Raw genomic sequence first — 19,614 nt, 5'->3', positions numbered from 1 at the left:
TGGCCTTGAAGCTGCTGGAATGGAGTGAGGAGGAGTGGTGCTATGGGTTGGTGTAGAAATGGTGTAAGGGGCTTAGGGTTTGAAGGGTGTGGGAGAGAGGGAGAGGGAGAGTTGTGTATAAGGCTCAAGACCAATTTTTCTAACCCCTTGAAATTCAGCTGGAGCTGCTGGTTTTGTAGACAAAAGAGTGAAGGAAAGGGGGGAAAATGGGGGGGGGGGAAACAATTCAAATTTCCCCACAAAAGGTTGACCCTCGGGTATAGGGCCTAGGGGAAAACAAATTGCACATCTAGAACACACTTGGGGAGGGGGTCATGGCCGGCCAGCTCAAAAGGGCAAAAAAGGTCATCCAACTAGGTAAGTGGCCGGCCTGCTACTTTTCAGGCAAAAAATGGGTCTACCGGAAAGAAAAATGGCTGGTCAGTGGAAGGGAGGTTCAATGGTGGCCGTTCAAGTGTCAAAATTGAAGCCCCGGAAGTTAGCTTTCCAATGGCGCAAACCTTACATTAAAATTCCTCCTGTGGAAAAAGTTATGCCCTTTTTGGTGAAGCCGCGCAGATTTCGGTCCAACCGGAGTGATGCCCTACTTCAATCAACTATATCTCCCCCGTCTGGAATTGGATTTAGGAGATTCTTGAATGCAAAATGAATCCCCGGAAGTCTTATTTCCAATGGTGGTGGCCTCATAGCTTGATTCCAAGTATGCAAATGAATAGCTCTGATTCGGCGAGGGCTGTTCGACTCTTTCTTAACGGTTCATGCCCATTTTCTCCCCCAACTGGATTTCTTCCCTCTTCTCCTCTTTTCTTCAACTCCAAACCCCTAAGTAAGGTGTTTTGAAATATTTTTCAAAGATTTCATCTCTCTTTCATTCATTTCCACTTTGTCCTTGCTCGGTTTACCAAAAAGCGCAACATTTGACAAAATGCGAGCCTCGGAACATCGTAAAAACTTTATTTCAAAAACGTTTTTGAAAGAGAGGGTTTCAAGGTTTAAAATATTTTGATCAAGATTGTTTTGGTCCAAAAAGGGGTATGAAGTTGAGTTTTGACTCTCTCCTTGCCGAAGAAATTGAACCTTTGCCCTGCACATCTTTCAAAACCATCAGTCGCGTCCAAGTCTTAAAAGCGGTCAAAAATGGGGTGTCTACACAACCTAATTAGAATTGTTTTGTGTAGTTATGATACTTTTTGCACTCATCTCCCCTTATCTTTATTAATGTAGTTCCTCTTTGTTTGTTGGCTTTTATCAATAAAGATTTCCCTTTTTTGCTGATCCAAAAAACAAACAAATAAATAAAATAACATATTATAAGAAAGTTTTATTAATGTTTGTAGTGCAGTGACACTTTATGGTAAAATTATGAATACTGAAAGTATGATACTCTGTAATTTTTGTTATAATATTTTGTAATAAAAAAAATTATAACTTTTGTAGTGAGAAAATACGATATTTTTATGATTTATGTTATGGAGTTTTGTAAAGTTTTATGAAAATGTTATAAAAGGCATACTGTACACCCTTTCGAGAGTAGTCGCTATAGTCTCTCCCTCTCTACTAGTAATGTCACGTAATAATTAAAAAATATTTAATAATTTTCCAGTATTTTAACTAAAAACTAGAAAAACATACACTTCAAAAGAAAATCAAAATAACTTGTCATTTTCATTAGGGGTGTAACTTGGACAAGCTCAACTCGAGCTCAGTCCGAATTTTTTTAGGAATTGGACAATATATTTTTGAATTCGGTACGAGTTTGGACAAAAATTTTAAAACCTGAATTAAATTTGAACGGGTTTGGACCAATGCATCAAACAACCCGAACAATTCAAAATTCGAATTATACATATATAGATATATAAAAATATTAAATATACATATAAATTATTAGTTATTATATAATATTGAAGTAATTTAAATTATTAAATCATATTAAATATATATTATATACACAAGTAACATAAATCACTTTTTTCTTTTTTTTTTTATATTCTCACTCATGAATTATAAAAACTACCATAACGCATCTCTCTTACATTATATAAATTATTATTTTGAAATTACTAAGGATTTTCTATAAATAAAAAAAAGTATAAATGGAGTCTAATTTTAATAAATTAATAATTTAGTTAAAATTCATATACAATTCGAGCAATTTTGGCAAATCGGACAATTTGGATTTAACTAGGGTCAGGCTTGAGCAGACAATTTCGAGTTACAATTCAAATCTGGACGAGCCTGGATAAGTCTCAGTACAACTTGAATTAAGCTTAAACAATCTCCCAATCCGATTGAGCCTGTTCAAGTTACAACCACTACAAGAAAAGGTGCCTACTGCGACGTTTCTTTTATGGCGTTTATGAAAAACGCCATTATAGATTAGTTAAATACAACGTTTTGAAAACGTTGTATCTGATCTCAGTAAAACGGCACCGTTTGGGTCAATTTGTTAACACCGTTCAATACTCCGTGCCTTTCAAAACGTCTCTCCCTCTCAGTCTCACTCTTCCACAACTCAGACTCTCTCTCTCGCTCAGAAACCCTTTTGATTTGAAGCTCAAAAACCTCCACTCTCATTGATTTGAAGCGCTCACTCTCACTGATTTGAAGCTCTCACCCTCGCTCGATTTCAAACACTCTTTCTCGCTCTATTTCAAACACTCTCGATCGATTTCAGATCTGTCGATTTCAGAACTTGTTGCAGATTTTGAAGGTCACCAGATTTGCACTTATCTTCCGATTTCGGTTCTCCTCTCTTTGGATTTTGTGAGTTTCAATTTTGGTCCTTTGGTTCTCCTCTCGTTTAGGCCCCCTCCTTTTTTTTTTTTTTAAATCTGTAAGTTTGTTGCTGCTCTGTTTTGTTGCAGATCTCGCTCAATCGATCGCCCGCTTTTTTTGGTTGCAGAACTCAGATTTGTATGTTTTTATTATATATGCATTTGTTTTGTATGAACTCAGATCTCTGATTTTTCATTGTTTTGAGTTCATTGTTTTCGATTTGGTGGATGTATCTCACCTTTCTCTCACGCACACACATCAAGCTATTAATGTTTCTTTCTAATCTACTCAATCCTCTTTAAATTTGTTTTCGTTTACATTTCTTCTTCCCAATTATAAGTCTAGGTTGTGCTGCTACTTTATTTTTATCTGGATTCATAATTGATACCAATCATTTGAGTTGAGTTGGAGTTCCAGATTTCAGTAGGTGTTACTTTTGGATTGGCTTGTGTTTAGATGTGAATCTAAATTGTTCAAAATGCAAGGCTAGCTGAAACTTTCTTCTTTGCAGTTTGACTTGCATTTGGAGAATAAATGTAACATAGAACTGATGTGAGAGGGTAGAATGTATTTCAGAGATTAGAGAATTACTAGTAAGTTAGTAACAGTTTGAAATAATGCAGAAAAAATAGTTAGAGGTTGTTCTCCACATTTGTCTTGCCTGATGTGTATGATAACCATGTATAAATTTCTTTATAGCTTACATAGAACCACCACTGTAAAAATCTCTTATGTAGAAAAGAATTGGGAGTTTCCAGTAAAGTAATTTAGTTTCGGTTGCATTCAAATTGATTTCATGATTGTATGCTTCGCATTGAGTTGGGTCTGGGTTTTAATTCAACTTCGTGGGTGTATGCTTTAGTTGTAAGATGGAGGATTTGTTAGATTATGTGTCCTAATGCATTTTGTTCTTCAATTAGCAAGGCCAAGGCTAGCCAAGTGCCTGTACTTTATTTTCAAGAAATAATAATAGGTTTCTTCATCTTGATTTAGTGAATATGTAGAGGCTAAATTTTTCCCTGCAAGGCTACGATCTACTTGTCATGGCATATCAGCAGCATCTGGGAAAGTTGGGGCAATTGTTGGGGCATTCGGGTTCTTATATGCAGCTCAGAATCAGGACCCAACTAAGATAGATAAAGGGTATCCACCGAGTATTGGTGTGAGGAATGCGCTCATGGTTCTTGGCGGAGTCAATTTCTTGGGTATGGTGTTTACGTTCTTGGTGCCTGAGTCGAAAGGAAAATCATTGGAGGAAATGTCTCAAGAGAACGAGGAAGATGAGGATGGATCGACGAAGATGAGACAGTAGACCAGTCATTGGCATATCAAAATTTGCTAATCAAGGCCATTGTTCATGCAAGTTCTAATATTTAATTGATTGTTTTTGTTCTATAATCCTTTTTAGTTCCACAATTTTCATGGGATAAAGACCTGTTTGATGATTGTTTTTATTTTTGTTGTGATTGTTCTAGTGAATTTTATTTTTAATTTTTGGGATTCTGTTTTTAAAAACCTAGATTGTATTTTACAGCAACTATAGAAAGAATGCCAACTTTGGTATTTTTTTTCCATATTCTTGTAGCAGCAGCAGCTCGGAGAGAGAGGGGGGAGGGATTGATATTTCATTTCTAGAGGGGGAATTGATATTTCATTTCATATGAAAAAAAAAAAAAAAAAGTGGCACTTTTTCAAAAAACGCCACTAAATGACGTCATTGTGACGTCATCCGTTAGTTTGGGACAGAAGTTGAGACGGATGTCAAAGCTTTTGCGGCGTATTCAAAAACGCCGTCTAATAATTTTAGCGTCGTTTTGTAAACGTTGCAAAGCTATTGCGGCGGCCGTATCAACGACGAAAAATTTAAACGTCTTTATAACATTTTGCAGCGTTTTTCAAGATTTTAGCGGCGTTTTAAAAATGCCCCTAAAACTCGTTTTTCTGAACCCTAAATTTCATATAACAAATTTCACACACAAAAATAATTTAGGCACGAGCAAGTGAGGTCAAGCTGATGACTCTTTTCATAAGCAACCTTTGAACTGTTTCGTTTTCACCTACCATATATGTCACATCAACTCATGAAGAATTTTTTTACCTTTTTAAAATTTTTTGTTTTTTTTTTTGCAACTACTTATTAACACTTCTACATAATATTTTTTTTTTAATAAAAGAAAAATCCTTAAATTATAACAATTTCCATCAGCAGTTATTATAATTATATTTGATTTATAAAATAATTGCACTAGTCTCTCTTTTAATAAAACAAACGGCAACACATTTGTTTTGCTTTTTTTGTTTTATTTATTTATTTCCATTTTTCTGTTTTAACCACCTTACTACTAGGTCTTACTGCCACACCCAAATCTCATTGAAGCCACAATAAGCCACCCTCCACTGGTATTTACTACCATCTACCTTCTACTCTCATTGCTATCCATACACTTTCATCTACACTCAAGTCAACAAAGTAAGGAAAGTCATTTACATTGACAAGATTTGATAATTTGCTAAACTTTTAGACAGTTTAGCCTATTATTGCAGGCCCACAAAAAATTTATTTATTTTTAATAAATATCTCAATCTTTTAAAGGCTTATAAGATTGACCTGATTTTGATATTGGGCTTGAGGAGTTTGCAAAAATATAATATTGGCATGGTAAATTTTGACACAAAGGAGTTGCTTTAAATGACAAGTATCAACTAAAAAAAAGTTTAACCATCGATTTTATTTTTATTTTTTCCTCAAATAAGTAGATGTGCGAAGAAATAAAAGGAGAGAAAATAAAGAGAAAAAAAAGAGTTGAAAATTTGGTTGGATCGCATTTAGGGTTGGTTTGGGGTGTCCTAAAAAAGTGCACTTTTTGTCTTTTTACGAAAAGATGTGCAGAAAAGTAGAGAGGTGATGTGATGGAAAAAAGATAAAAAGATGGATTATATAGGTTATGCCAAACAAGGCTTTAATGGAAAAGTTATTTGATCGTCTTTGGATATAGTCACGTAATGACTTAAAAATATTATAATTGATGAAAAAAATACAATTTATAATTTTATATGAAATTATAAAATAATAATATAAGATATGATATTTAGTAATTAGGGAGAGACATCGTCGGCTAATGCGCTGGCCGACCAACAATTTTTCCATTTAATGGCCAGGCACATTGATTTCCAATTTTTAGAGTTGGACCCACACAAAAGGACAAAATACTCAGCAAAAAGTGGAACCCTTAATATGAGGTCCATGTCAAGTCTCTCAAGTCATAATGTCTTCTTTTTAATTTCTTCCGTATTTACTTGTTCTATTTCGACAAGTCTCTTGACTCATCATTTTTGGCTTCTGGCTCTGTCCACCTATTATCAACTATTATCTGTGATATTCACATGGCTATAACACAAATTTTTACAATATACCTATTTCTATTAATTTCTTCTGACTTAACACAAATAAATGGTGAGCAATGCTTTGCTACATTTTTAATTATGACTTGTTAAATCTTGTTAGTATTTGATGTAATCTTTGTTACAATACTAATCAAAGCTACGATAACAATCATATCAAATTGTAACTGCAAATTATGAATAGAGCCATAATTTCAAACCTATTGCATCGTAACCAAGGGGTGGGCATGCTACGAAGTTACGAAACCAGTAGCAGTTTAGATTGATTTTTTTTTTTTTTTTTTTTTTTTTAAAAAAAAAAAAACACCATAGGAAATGCACATAAATTTTAACCTTGCATCAAATACCAAATAAGAGTTTGTTATTATTATTATTATAATAATAATAATAATTTTGTTAGTATGTGTCTTTAAAACATATGTTCAGAATTTTTTGAAATCTCTTCTTTTTTTTCTTTTTCTTTTTCTTTTTTTGATCAGTAAAAGAAAAACTTTATTGATGAAGAAAAAATTTACAACGGAGAACTTACATCAATAAAGAAGAGAGGTGCAACAAGCATCCTAACTGTTAACATATTAATATAATTATTAATATAATATGTTACTATATTATAGTATGTATATAATAGGAATATATTATAGTATGTATATAATAGCTTTCGGCTTATCCCTACTTTCGGCCGCCCACCTTCTTTCGGCCTACTTTTCCTTATTATAGTGAATTATATCATAATGATGTTTTGTATCCAGCTCCTATATTATGGAGCCTCTATTTGGTTTCTGAACATAGTGTTAATAACAGAGAGTTCTCTTTCAATATCACTCTCTCAACTCTCTCTCAACTTGTTTCACATGGTATCAGAGCACAGGTGTTTCTCCTAAGTCTCTGCATCACATTTTCTTTTCTTGGCAGATTGCTGCGTACCTCGTCCTTACCTAATATACAGAATGGACAACACCAGCACCTTCGTCTCTTCACGACGAAGCCAACGCCCCCAGATTCATCATCATCTGAGGTCTCACGCGCCGCCAGAACATTAGGCAACGCGCTGCTTCGTTTCAGACGCGCTGTACGCGCCTCCTACACTGTCCGGTGCTATTGTGCGCCACAGCCTCATCTGCTAACGTGAGCCGCGTGTTTCTGACGTCAGCCGACGTCAGCCCTGGCTTCTTCCGTGCGCCTCGTGTTTCTCGCCTGCTAACGTGCGTCGCGCCACTCTATGCTAACGTGCGCCGCGCCTGTGACATCAGCCCCTGCATCATCCTTGTTTGACCAGTCGTTGACTATTTCCATTTTTTGCCTTTCTGGTCATATTTTTGGTCCATTCACTCCTTTTGTGACTGATTTTGACCATCTGAATTCACTGGTAACCTCGGTTTTTTCAGATTCTACCTCAATTGTGCTATTTTTCTCTCATGGATCGCCTGGACTCCTCTAACCACCCTATTTCCATTATTCTTGACGGGACTAATTATGTCCTATGGGCACAAGCTATGTCTGGCTTCCTCAAAGGAAAGAAACTTTGGCGCATCATCACTGGGGATGTGTGCAAACCCGTTCAAGGGACCACGGATTCCGCTGCCACGGACTCCGCCACCAAATATGTCGACCGATTGGAAGATTGGGATAGTAAAAACTATCAGATCATCACTTGGTTTCGCAATACTTCCATTACATCTATCAGCCTTCAGTTTGGTCGGTTCCAACTTGACTCTGCTTCCTCTCCTGCCAAAGCCATCTGGGATTTTTTACAAGAACGCTATCAGACTACTGGTCTTGCTCACCAATATCAGCTTCTGAGTCATCTTCACCGTATGCGCCAAGAAACAACTCAGAACGTTAATGATTTCCTCTCCCAAATGTATTATGTTTGGGATCAGCTCGCTCTTTCTGAACCTCCATGGGATTGTACTAAGGATGCTGCCTTGTTTACTACTTACCGTGACCAACAGCGCTTGGTTCAGTTTCTCATGGCTCTCACTCCCCGATTTGAGCCAGTACGCGCATCTTTCCTTCATCGCACTCCTTTACCCACTCTTGAGCAAGCAATTTCTGAACTCCTGTCAGAGGAAACCAGATTTGGTACTCTCCATCCGCACCCTGTGGACTCTGTTCTTGCCACTCCCCAGATTCGAAGTTCTCCTTCCCCATCTTCATCACAGAAGTCCAATGTCTGCAATTATTGTCACAACCGCAATCTTTCGTCAACTCATCTTTTGGTTAATTGTCCAGTTCGTCTTTGTCGGTTTTGCAACAAGACTGGCCCTGGTCATCTCCAGCAAGATTGCTTCCGCAATCCCGCCCATGCCTCTCGCAATGGTCCTTCCACTGGGAATTTTTCTCGCAGCCACTCTCACCGTTCTAGGACTCCGTTTAAACCAATGCCTGCTCAACACACTGCTGCTGCTGCCTCAGAGGATTTACCTTCCTCTGTTCCTATAGACCCTTCCACTCCAGTCTTCTCTCAAACCGATGTCGAAGCCATGTTTCAACATTGTTCGCAGAATTCCAGTACTCCTCCATCTACTGCTTTATCTGTCACCGCAGGTGTAACAACCCTCATACTGTTTACTGATTAATGACTGAATGATTACCGTTAATCATTGATTACTGCGAAATGGAACTGATAACTGACTGAAATTGAAACTGAATTGACTGAGTATATGTTAGTTAATTGCATTCTATCTGTTTAATTGTCTGATTATCTGTTCATGTTTATATGTTTAAACTGCTAATTGAAGGCCTTACCGACGGCCGAATCCGAAACCGATTAGTGTTCTATGATCCTTAGAATTAAGGTGATTTTATAGTATAATTATCTGAAAATTGATTGGGTATGATTAAATTAGATTAAAATAAGCCAATTAAAGAGTTTGCCATATTTACCATTTTGCCACTATCTCATATACACACACTTGAGCCTTTTACACTCCACGTATGTGATCAAACTAAACATTTCTTCTCCTCTTCTTGCCTCAACCGGCCCAAGCTAGAGAGTGAGAGAGAGTTGAGTTGTTCTTGAGAGATTTGCTTGATCTTGCTTGGAATTGAAGTGTATTTGCATATTTGAGCTCCCTTCTTGAACTACAAGACTAAAGGTAGCTCCATTGTCTTCTTGTCCATGTTTTGAGTTGATTGTTGCATGGTCCATGTTAGATTGTAGAGCTAAGTCATGATTTGGGTCATTAATGGTGAATTGAAGCTTAAGTGTTGCATGCATGTACATATATTGAAGTTTTGAGGTTGTGGTTCATCATACCTCACATGCATGTCCATCTTTTGGTCATACTCCATGAGTTCATCTTGTTTTTGAAGGCTTGAGCTCTCTTGAAACAGCATTAAAGCTTTGAAAATGATTTAAGATCATGCATGTCATGTTTGAAGATTGTTCTTGGAAAATGATTTGAAATTGGTTTGAAATTGGGTTTGAATTAAACACCCTTGGGCTTTGATTTCTCGAATTGAGCTTTGAATCATGTTACTCCATGTGTTTATAAGAGTTTTCCAGAAAATGAGCCCAAGAGGATCAGTTTTGATGCATTTAAACTTGAGTTTGAGCTTGGAGGTGCAATCTGGGTTTTCCAGATTTCGCACTTCCGCTCGAGCGGGGAAATTTACGCTCGAGCGTGGAATCCGAGCAACCAGCATCTCTCTGCACTGTTTTGCAGTCCGCTCGAGCGGAGTATTGGGCGCTCGAGCGGAGTCATGTCTCAAGCTCGTGCGGGCGTCGAGCGGAGATTTCACCCATCCAGTACTTTTACAGTACGCTCGAGCGGGAAAGTTTGCGCTCGAGCGTGTACCTTTGTTTGCCTGTACGCTCGAGCGGGGAAACCTGAGCTCGAGCGGGACTCTGTTTTTCTGAAAATCCTGAACATGCTTTTAAATGTACATCTGTGCATCCTCATCCCATTCTAGGCATTCTTAGGCCTAGTTTAAGGCATCTTGTTGAGGATATAGATGTAGAACACACCGAGGAATTAGGGATTAAGTTATAATATTTCCCAACTGTATAGCTTAGTGTGTGTTCAACCTGTGAACTGTGTAGGGTTGGCAACTGGGGAGACACGCTCTAGCATACTGTAGCCCAAAACTCTGTGAGTAACAATTGTGTAAAGATATGTTCAACTGATATCTTTTGAATACTGAACTGAACTGTCTACTGAACTGGTATTATCTACTGAATGAATGTATGTCCTTTATTTCTGAACTGTACTGTGGCATCCTTAGTACTTATTGTTTACTGTTACTGTTACTGCGACAGAATTCTCTGTCGGTTCCCTCGTGGAACCACTACTGTTTACTGACTGATGGCCATCATTACTGTTCGGTCTTTCAAGACCTACTGTTACTGTTATGCTAATGGATGTACCACATATGACTGTTTACTGTACTGAACGACTGAAATACTGATTGAATTGAACTGTTTTCATTACTGTAAGGACATTCATTCTAAACCCCTTTACGCTTTATGTTATTCACTGGGCTTTAGCTCACTGCTTATATATATATGTAGGTGTTCAGGCACCAGACCGCAGCTAGAGGCGTCAGGGTTACTCCAGTTTTGTCAAGCCAGCCTTTGTGCCTCACTGCGAGGTTCCGAGTTGCCATGCTATGGCTTGGGGGTGTTTTGTTTGTTTTCCCCCGTCTGTCTCCATACTGTTTGGACTACTGTACTGTAGAGACTGACTATTTATCGTACTGCTATCAAGGGATTAGGTCCCCGTACTGTGTGACTGTAAATTTTGTATAGACCGTACTGTTTTGTACAGACGGAATGTTTCTGTACTGTTATGTAGGGTTGAGTCCCTAGTTTGAATGGATGTCAATATTGTACATACTGTTCTGTACTGTTTATGTATGAATGCATGAAAAATCTTTTTGGCATACTGACTGTCACAGCTCATTGGACATTGTTTAATTACTGTATTGGCTTCCGCCAGGCCCTGTACTCTGTTTTACTGTATTACTGCTAAGCAGGCCTTCGGTAATCTCGGATTACTGGCCGGTTACGGTGCTAAACCCATAGGGCCGGGTTTGGGTCGTGACAGAGTGGTATCAGAGCGATACTTATCACGAGTTATACCGCACACACGTGTCCAAATGAGCTATAGGGTGTCCTAGAAAAGTTATTAGGGCATCTCATGAACTTGAAAAGTGTGTGGTTATGTTATGACTGAAGATCTGCTAATGTGTTAAACTGGTAAACAAATGACTGCTTATGTTTAAAACTGTTATAACTGCTTATAGTGAAATGGACAATGCAAATGAACCTGAGTCCTCATCTACTGAGGCAAGAATGGAAAGAATGGAAAGAATGATCGAACTGATAACTGCTAGACTTGAACAACAACAGAACCAACCGCCCCCACCTCCTCCTCCTCCGGTTCAGCCGAAACCTAATGTGAATGTGAATGATGGGGATATTATTGCTCTCACCCATAAATTCAGCAAGATGAAACCGCCATCCTTTCAGGGAGGCCTCGAACCGTTAAAGGCTGAAGCTTGGGTGCTTGAAACAGAAAAACTATTTGAAGTGTTTCCGTGCTCAGAAGCAAATAAAGTATTGTTAGCTACCTTCACCCTACAAGAAGAGGCTAGAAGGTGGTGGATGTTGATCCGCGACGCAAATACTGTTATGACATGGGCTCAGTTCAAGGAGTCCTTCTTTGAAAAGTATTTCCCTCAGTGTGTTAGGGATAGGAAAGTGACTGAATTTGAACAGTTGAAGCAGGGCACAATGTCCGTTGCAGAATATGAAACCAAATTTACTGAACTTGCCCGTTATGCACCGCATGTGGTGGATACTGAGTATAAGAAGGCCAGAAAATTTGAAGGTGGCCTTAATGTGGCAATACTTGACCGGATAAATGTTTTGAAGTTACCGACTTTTGTGGGTGTTCTCGACCGGGCATTGATGGCCGAGTCGAACATTGCAGCGGTGAAACAATCTGAAACACCAACAACTGAATGACATGGAAAAAGGCAAGGTTTTAAATTCAAGAAAGGTAAGCACAACCCAGCCAACAAGAAACAGAACACGGGGTCGACAACTAGCCCCAGCCAAGGGAGTGGTTTCATACCACCCTGTCCTGAGTGTGGCAAGAAGCACAAGGGGGTTTGCTACAGAATATCTGGAGCTTGTTACAGGTGTGGCAAGATGGGCCACATGGTTAAAGATTGCCCTTCTGCTCCTCAAGGCAATAGCAAAGCTGCAGCCAGCGGCGCAGCATCAAATGCTCCACCAAAGCCTAACCCTAAAGCTACCGGGAAAGAGCCCATGAGGCAGGGCCGAGTGTTCGCCCTAGTACCGGGAGACGTGCAAAATACTGAGACCGTTGTGTCAGGTATCCTCTCTATCTGTACACAAAATGCATATGTATTGATTGATTCGGGGTCTACACATTCTTATGTATCGCGTGCTTTCTCACGGAAATTGAATAGACCCTTAGAACCTATGAACTATCTGCTAACCGTATCATCACCCATAGGGGGATCCATGACATGTGCTTATATGTACCCCGCATGTGAAATCATTGTTGGGGATATGCATCTGTTTATTGATTTACTGCCATTGAACATTGATCATTTTGATGTAATACTGGGGATGGATTGGTTACAAAAATATCATGCCACTATTGACTGTGTGACCAAGCAAGTTGTTTTTCGTCCACCTGGTCTGCCTGAATTTGTGTTTAATGGGAGTGGAGTAGTACCTCCTCCGTATTTGATTTCGTCAGTGAAAGCTGTTAAATTAATTAGGAAAGGATGTAAAGGATATCTGTGTTCTGTACTGACTGTGTCTACTGATGATAGTGTTAAAACTGATGTGAATTGTATTCCTATAGTCAGAGAATTCCCAGATGTATTTCCAGATAATCTTCCAGGAGATTTGACTGACAGGGAGATTGAATTTACCGTTGATGTGATTCCCGGAACACAACCAGTTTCTAAAGCTCCATACAGAATGGCTCCAACTGAACTGAAAGAATTGAAAGTACAACTGCAGGAACTGCTGGATAAGAAGTTTATCAGACCTAGCACTTCGCCATGGGGTGCTCCTGTTTTGTTCGTCAAGAAGAAAGATGGCTCACTGAGACTGTGTATAGACTACCGTGAACTGAATAAGGTAACTGTAAAGAATAAATACCCATTACCGCGTATTGATGACTTATTTGATCAGTTACAGGGTGCACAAGTGTTTTCCAAAATCGATCTCAGATCAGGATACCATCAACTGAAAGTTAAATCAGATGACATTGATAAAACTGCTTTTAGAACAAGGTATGGCCATTATGAATTTTTAGTTATGCCTTTCGGAGTCACGAATGCCCCTGCTGCTTTTATGGACCTCATGAACAGAATTTTTAAACCGTACCTTGATGACTTTATTGTAGTATTTATCGATGACATATTGATTTACTCCAAAAGTATAGAACAGCATGAACATCATCTGAGACTTGCCCTACAAACCTTAAGAGAACAGAAACTGTATGCTAAACTGTCTAAATGTGAATTTTGGCTTGACCATGTTATGTTTTTGGGGCATGTTGTTAGCAAAGATGGAATTTCTGTTGATCCGCAGAAAATTGAAGCTGTAGTGAACTGGCCTAGACCAACAAATGTGACTGAAGTCCGAAGCTTTTTGGGATTGGCTGGATATTACAGAAGATTTGTCAAAGATTTCTCCAAAATTGCCCTACCACTAACACAGTTAACACAAAAAGGGACATCATTTGACTGGACTGACCAAAGGGAATCTGCCTTCCAGGAGTTGAAAACTCGATTAGTGACTGCACCAGTTCTTACCTTACCTTCAGGTACAGATGGTTATACTGTATTTAGTGATGCTTCTCATAAGGGTCTGGGGTGTGTTTTAATGCAGAATGGGAGAGTTATTGCTTATGCTTCCCGACAACTGAGACCACATGAAAAGAACTACCCGACCCATGACCTGGAACTTGCTGCAGTGGTGTTTGCACTGAAAATCTGGCGTCACTATCTGTACGGGGTGACATGTGAAGTATACACCGACCACAAGAGTTTAAAGTATTTCTTCACATAGAAAGAACTGAATATGAGACAGCGAAGATGGCTAGAACTGATTAAAGACTATGACCTACAAATTTTGTACCATCCGGGAAAAGCCAATACCGTTGCCGATGCATTGAGCCGGAAATCGATTGGAAACTTAGCCTGTTTGCTTACCGGACAGAAAGAGTTGCTTTGTGACCTTGAAAAATCTGAAATTGAAATTGTTTTACGAGAACAAGGTGGAACCTTAGCTGCTATTTCTGCTCAACCGGCACTGATTGAAGAGATTAAAGAGAAACAGCAACTGGATGACTTCTTGAAGAAGATCATCGAAAGAAGAGAATCTAAACCGAGACCGGGATTCAAATTTGAGAACAATGTACTGAAATTTCATGAAAGACTGTGTGTACCAAATGATACTGAACTGAAAAGAAGAGTTCTGCAAGAAGGCCACAATTCGAAATTGTCTATCCACCCGGGGAATACGAAAATGTACCAAGATCTGAAACAGAATTTCTGGTGGCCGAGAATGAAGAAAGAAATTGCTGATTTTGTATCCAAATGTCTTCATTGCCAACAGGTCAAAGCTGAACATCAACGACCTGCCGGACTATTGCAACCCCTACCCATACCAGAGTGGAAATGGGAGCATATCACGATGGATTTTATCGTTGGATTACCTCACTCCAGAAAAGGTATGGATTCCATTTGGGTTATTGTTGATAGACTAACCAAATCTGCTCACTTCTTACCTGTCAAGACGATTTATAATGCGGACAAATTGGCTGTCATCTATATTGATGAAATTGTTAGACTGCATGGAGTGCCTGTGTCTATTGTTTCTGACAGGGATTCGAAGTTTACATCGAGGTTTTGGCAAAGCCTACAGACGGCACTGGGTACTGAACTGAGACTGAGTAGTGCCTATCATCCTCAGACAGATGGACAGTCAGAAAGGACCATCCAAACTCTGGAGGATTTACTGAGAATGTGTGTCCTTGATTTTCAGGGAGACTGGGAAAGTCATCTGCCATTAGTTGAATTCGCCTATAACAATAGCTACCATTCGAGTATTGGTATGGCGCCTTTTGAGGCATTGTATGGCAGAAAATGTAGATCTCCGATTTGCTGGGCAGAAGTTGGAGATGGGCCGTTGCTTGGGCCCGAGATTGTGTATGAAACAACTGAAAAAGTGAAACTGATACAGCAAAGACTGAAAACTGCACAGAGTAGACAGAAAAGTTATGCAGATGTCAGAAGACGGGACAGAGAGTATGAAGTGGGTGATCACGTTTTTGTGAAAGTGACACCAATGAAAGGCCAGACTCGTTTTGGAGTCAAAGGCAAGTTAGCACCGAGATACGTCGGACCATATGAGATCATTGAGAAAATCAATCCGGTGGCGTATCAAGTTGCGCTCCCTCCTGAAATGGAGCATATGCATAACGTCTTCCACATCTCTATGTTGAGAGACTACCTTCGGGATCCTTTCCATGTAATAGAGCCTACTCGTGTAGTGCTGAGTGATGACTACACTTACGAGGAACGGCCTATACAGATTGTTAACAGACGGATCAAGAAACTGAGGAACAAAGAGATCCCGCTAGTGAAAGTTGACTGGCAGAACCATGGTGGTGTGTATGCCACTTGGGAAAGGGAAGATGACATGGCCAAACGATATCCTGAACTGTTTCCACTGAATCCTGTTTTCTTCCAGAATGAAGGTAACTCGAGTTTAGAGGACTAAACTCTTTATAAGGAGGGGAGACTGTAACAACCCTCATACTGTTTACTGATTAATGACTGAATGATTACCGTTAATCATTGATTACTGCGAAATGGAACTGATAACTGACTGAAATTGAAACTGAATTGACTGAGTATATGTTAGTTAATTGCATTCTATCTGTTTAATTGTCTGATTATCTGTTCATGTTTATATGTTTAAACTGCTAATTGAAGGCCTTACCGACGGCCGAATCCGAAACCGATTAGTGTTCTATGATCCTTAGAATTAAGGTGATTTTATAGTATAATTATCTGAAAATTGATTGGGTATGATTAAATTAGATTAAAATAAGCCAATTAAAGAGTTTGCCATATTTACCATTTTGCCACTATCTCATATACACACACTTGAGCCTTTTACACTCCACGTATGTGATCAAACTAAACATTTCTTCTCCTCTTCTTGCCTCAACCGGCCCAAGCTAGAGAGTGAGAGAGAGTTGAGTTGTTCTTGAGAGATTTGCTTGATCTTGCTTGGAATTGAAGTGTATTTGCATATTTGAGCTCCCTTCTTGAACTACAAGACTAAAGGTAGCTCCATTGTCTTCTTGTCCATGTTTTGAGTTGATTGTTGCATGGTCCATGTTAGATTGTAGAGCTAAGTCATGATTTGGGTCATTAATGGTGAATTGAAGCTTAAGTGTTGCATGCATGTACATATATTGAAGTTTTGAGGTTGTGGTTCATCATACCTCACATGCATGTCCATCTTTTGGTCATACTCCATGAGTTCATCTTGTTTTTGAAGGCTTGAGCTCTCTTGAAACAGCATTAAAGCTTTGAAAATGATTTAAGATCATGCATGTCATGTTTGAAGATTGTTCTTGGAAAATGATTTGAAATTGGTTTGAAATTGGGTTTGAATTAAACACCCTTGGGCTTTGATTTCTCGAATTGAGCTTTGAATCATGTTACTCCATGTGTTTATAAGAGTTTTCCAGAAAATGAGCCCAAGAGGATCGGTTTTGATGCATTTAAACTTGAGTTTGAGCTTGGAGGTGCAATCTGGGTTTTCCAGATTTCGCACTTCCGCTCGAGCGGGGAAATTTACGCTCGAGCGTGGAATCCGAGCAACCAGCATCTCTCTGCACTGTTTTGCAGTCCGCTCGAGCGGAGTATTGGGCGCTCGAGCGGAGTCATGTCTCAAGCTCGAGCGGGCGTCGAGCGGAGATTTCACCCATCCAGTACTTTTACAGTACGCTCGAGCGGGAAAGTTTGCGCTCGAGCGTGTACCTTTGTTTGCCTGTACGCTCGAGCGGGGAAACCTGAGCTCGAGCGGGACTCTGTTTTTCTGAAAATCCTGAACATGCTTTTAAATGTACATCTGTGCATCCTCATCCCATTCTAGGCATTCTTAGGCCTAGTTTAAGGCATCTTGTTGAGGATATAGATGTAGAACACACCGAGGAATTAGGGATTAAGTTATAATATTTCCCAACTGTATAGCTTAGTGTGTGTTCAACCTGTGAACTGTGTAGGGTTGGCAACTGGGGAGACACGCTCTAGCATACTGTAGTCCAAAACTCTGTGAGTAACAATTGTGTAAAGATATGTTCAACTGATATCTTTTGAATACTGAACTGAACTGTCTACTGAACTGGTATTATCTACTGAATGAATGTATGTCCTTTATTTCTGAACTGTACTGTGGCATCCTTAGTACTTACTGTTTACTGTTACTGTTACTGCGACAGAATTCTCTGTCGGTTCCCTCGTGGAACCACTACTGTTTACTGACTGATGGCCATCATTACTGTTCGGTCTTTCAAGACCTACTGTTACTGTTATGCTAATGGATGTACCACATATGACTGTTTACTGTACTGAACGACTGAAATACTGATTGAATTGAACTGTTTTCATTACTGTAAGGACATTCATTCTAAACCCCTTTACGCTTTATGTTATTCACTGGGCTTTAGCTCACTGCTTATATATATATGTAGGTGTTCAGGCACCAGACCGCAGCTAGAGGCGTCAGGGTTACTCCAGTTTTGTCAAGCCAGCCTTTGTGCCTCACTGCGAGGTTCCGAGTTGCCATGCTATGGCTTGGGGGTGTTTTGTTTGTTTTCCCCCGTCTGTCTCCATACTGTTTGGACTACTGTACTGTAGAGACTGACTGTTTATCGTACTGCTATCAAGGGATTAGGTCCCCGTACTGTGTGACTGTAAATTTTGTATAGACCGTACTGTTTTGTACAGACGGAATGTTTCTGTACTGTTATGTAGGGTTGAGTCCCTAGTTTGAATGGATGTCAATATTGTACATACTGTTCTGTACTGTTTATGTATGAATGCATGAAAAATCTTTTTGGCATACTGACTGTCACAGCTCATTGGACATTGTTTAATTACTGTATTGGCTTCCGCCAGGCCCTGTACTCTGTTTTACTGTATTACTGCTAAGCAGGCCTTCGGTAATCTCGGATTACTGGCCGGTTACGGTGCTAAACCCATAGGGCCGGGTTTGGGTCGTGACAGCAGGTAACTCTTCTTGGTACTTTGACTCCGCTTGTTGTAATCACATGACCTTTGACCCTACTATTTTTACTCCTCTCTCTTCTACTCCTCATGTTCCTTCTATCCATACTGCTGATGGGTCTCTTCTGTCTGTAAGTCATGTTGGTTCTGTTTCAACCTCTCACTTATCTTTATCCCATGTCTATCTTATGCCTGCTTTTACTTTAAATCTTATCTCCATTAGTCAATTATGTGAGCATGGTCTAACTGTTACCTTTTCCCGTACTGGTTGTTTGGTGCAGGACCCTCGGACGGGGCAAACTCTTGGGATAGGCCGTAAGCATGGACGTCTCTACGAACTCATCCTTCTTCATGTTCCCGATTCCTCTCAGATCACAGCTCCTACCACTGCTACCACTGCTCATCTTTTATCTCCTTTTCAGCTTTGGCATTGTCGTTTAGGCCATCTTTCTGTTGGTCGTTTAAAATCTTTAATTTCCAGTGGTCATTTAGGTCATGTAAGTTCTGATGTTTTAGATTTTGTGTCCTGTCAACTTGCCAAACAACCTGCCTTGTCATTTAATAAAAGTGCGTCTGTTTCTCTTGCACCATTTGATCTCATTCATTCTGATATTTGGGGACCCTCTCCTACTCCTACTATGGGAGGCGCACGCTATTTTGTTGTTTTTATAGATGATTTTTCCTGTTTTACATGGTTGTTTCTTATGAAAAATCGCTCTGAGCTCAAACAACTTTATTACAATTTTGCTGCAATGGTTAAAACACAATTTTCTAAAAATATTAAGCTTTTTCGCTCCGACAATGCCATGGAATATAAAGATTTTGACTTTCTTTCCTTTCTTCAGCGTCATGGTACTCAACCTCATCGTTCCTGTCCCGGTATGTCTCAACAAAATGGACGTGCTGAACGGAAACATCGACATATCCTTGACACTACTCGAGCTCTCCTTCTGTCTTCCTCTTGTCCGGAACATTTTTGGGGAGAGGCCGCTCTCACTGCTGCTTACACTATCAATTGTATCCCTACACCTGTCATTCATAATCACACTCCTTATGAGCGTCTGCATGGCACCCGTCCCCCTTACACCAACCTTAGGGTCTTTGGATTTGCCTGTTTTGTTCTTCTCCAACCTC

This window comes from Camellia sinensis, chromosome 12 (genome assembly GCF_055761805.1).
Source record: "Camellia sinensis isolate YWXY chromosome 12, ASM5576180v1, whole genome shotgun sequence".
NCBI lineage: Eukaryota > Viridiplantae > Streptophyta > Magnoliopsida > Ericales > Theaceae > Camellia > Camellia sinensis.
Note: the sequence above shows the minus strand (reverse complement) of the source record.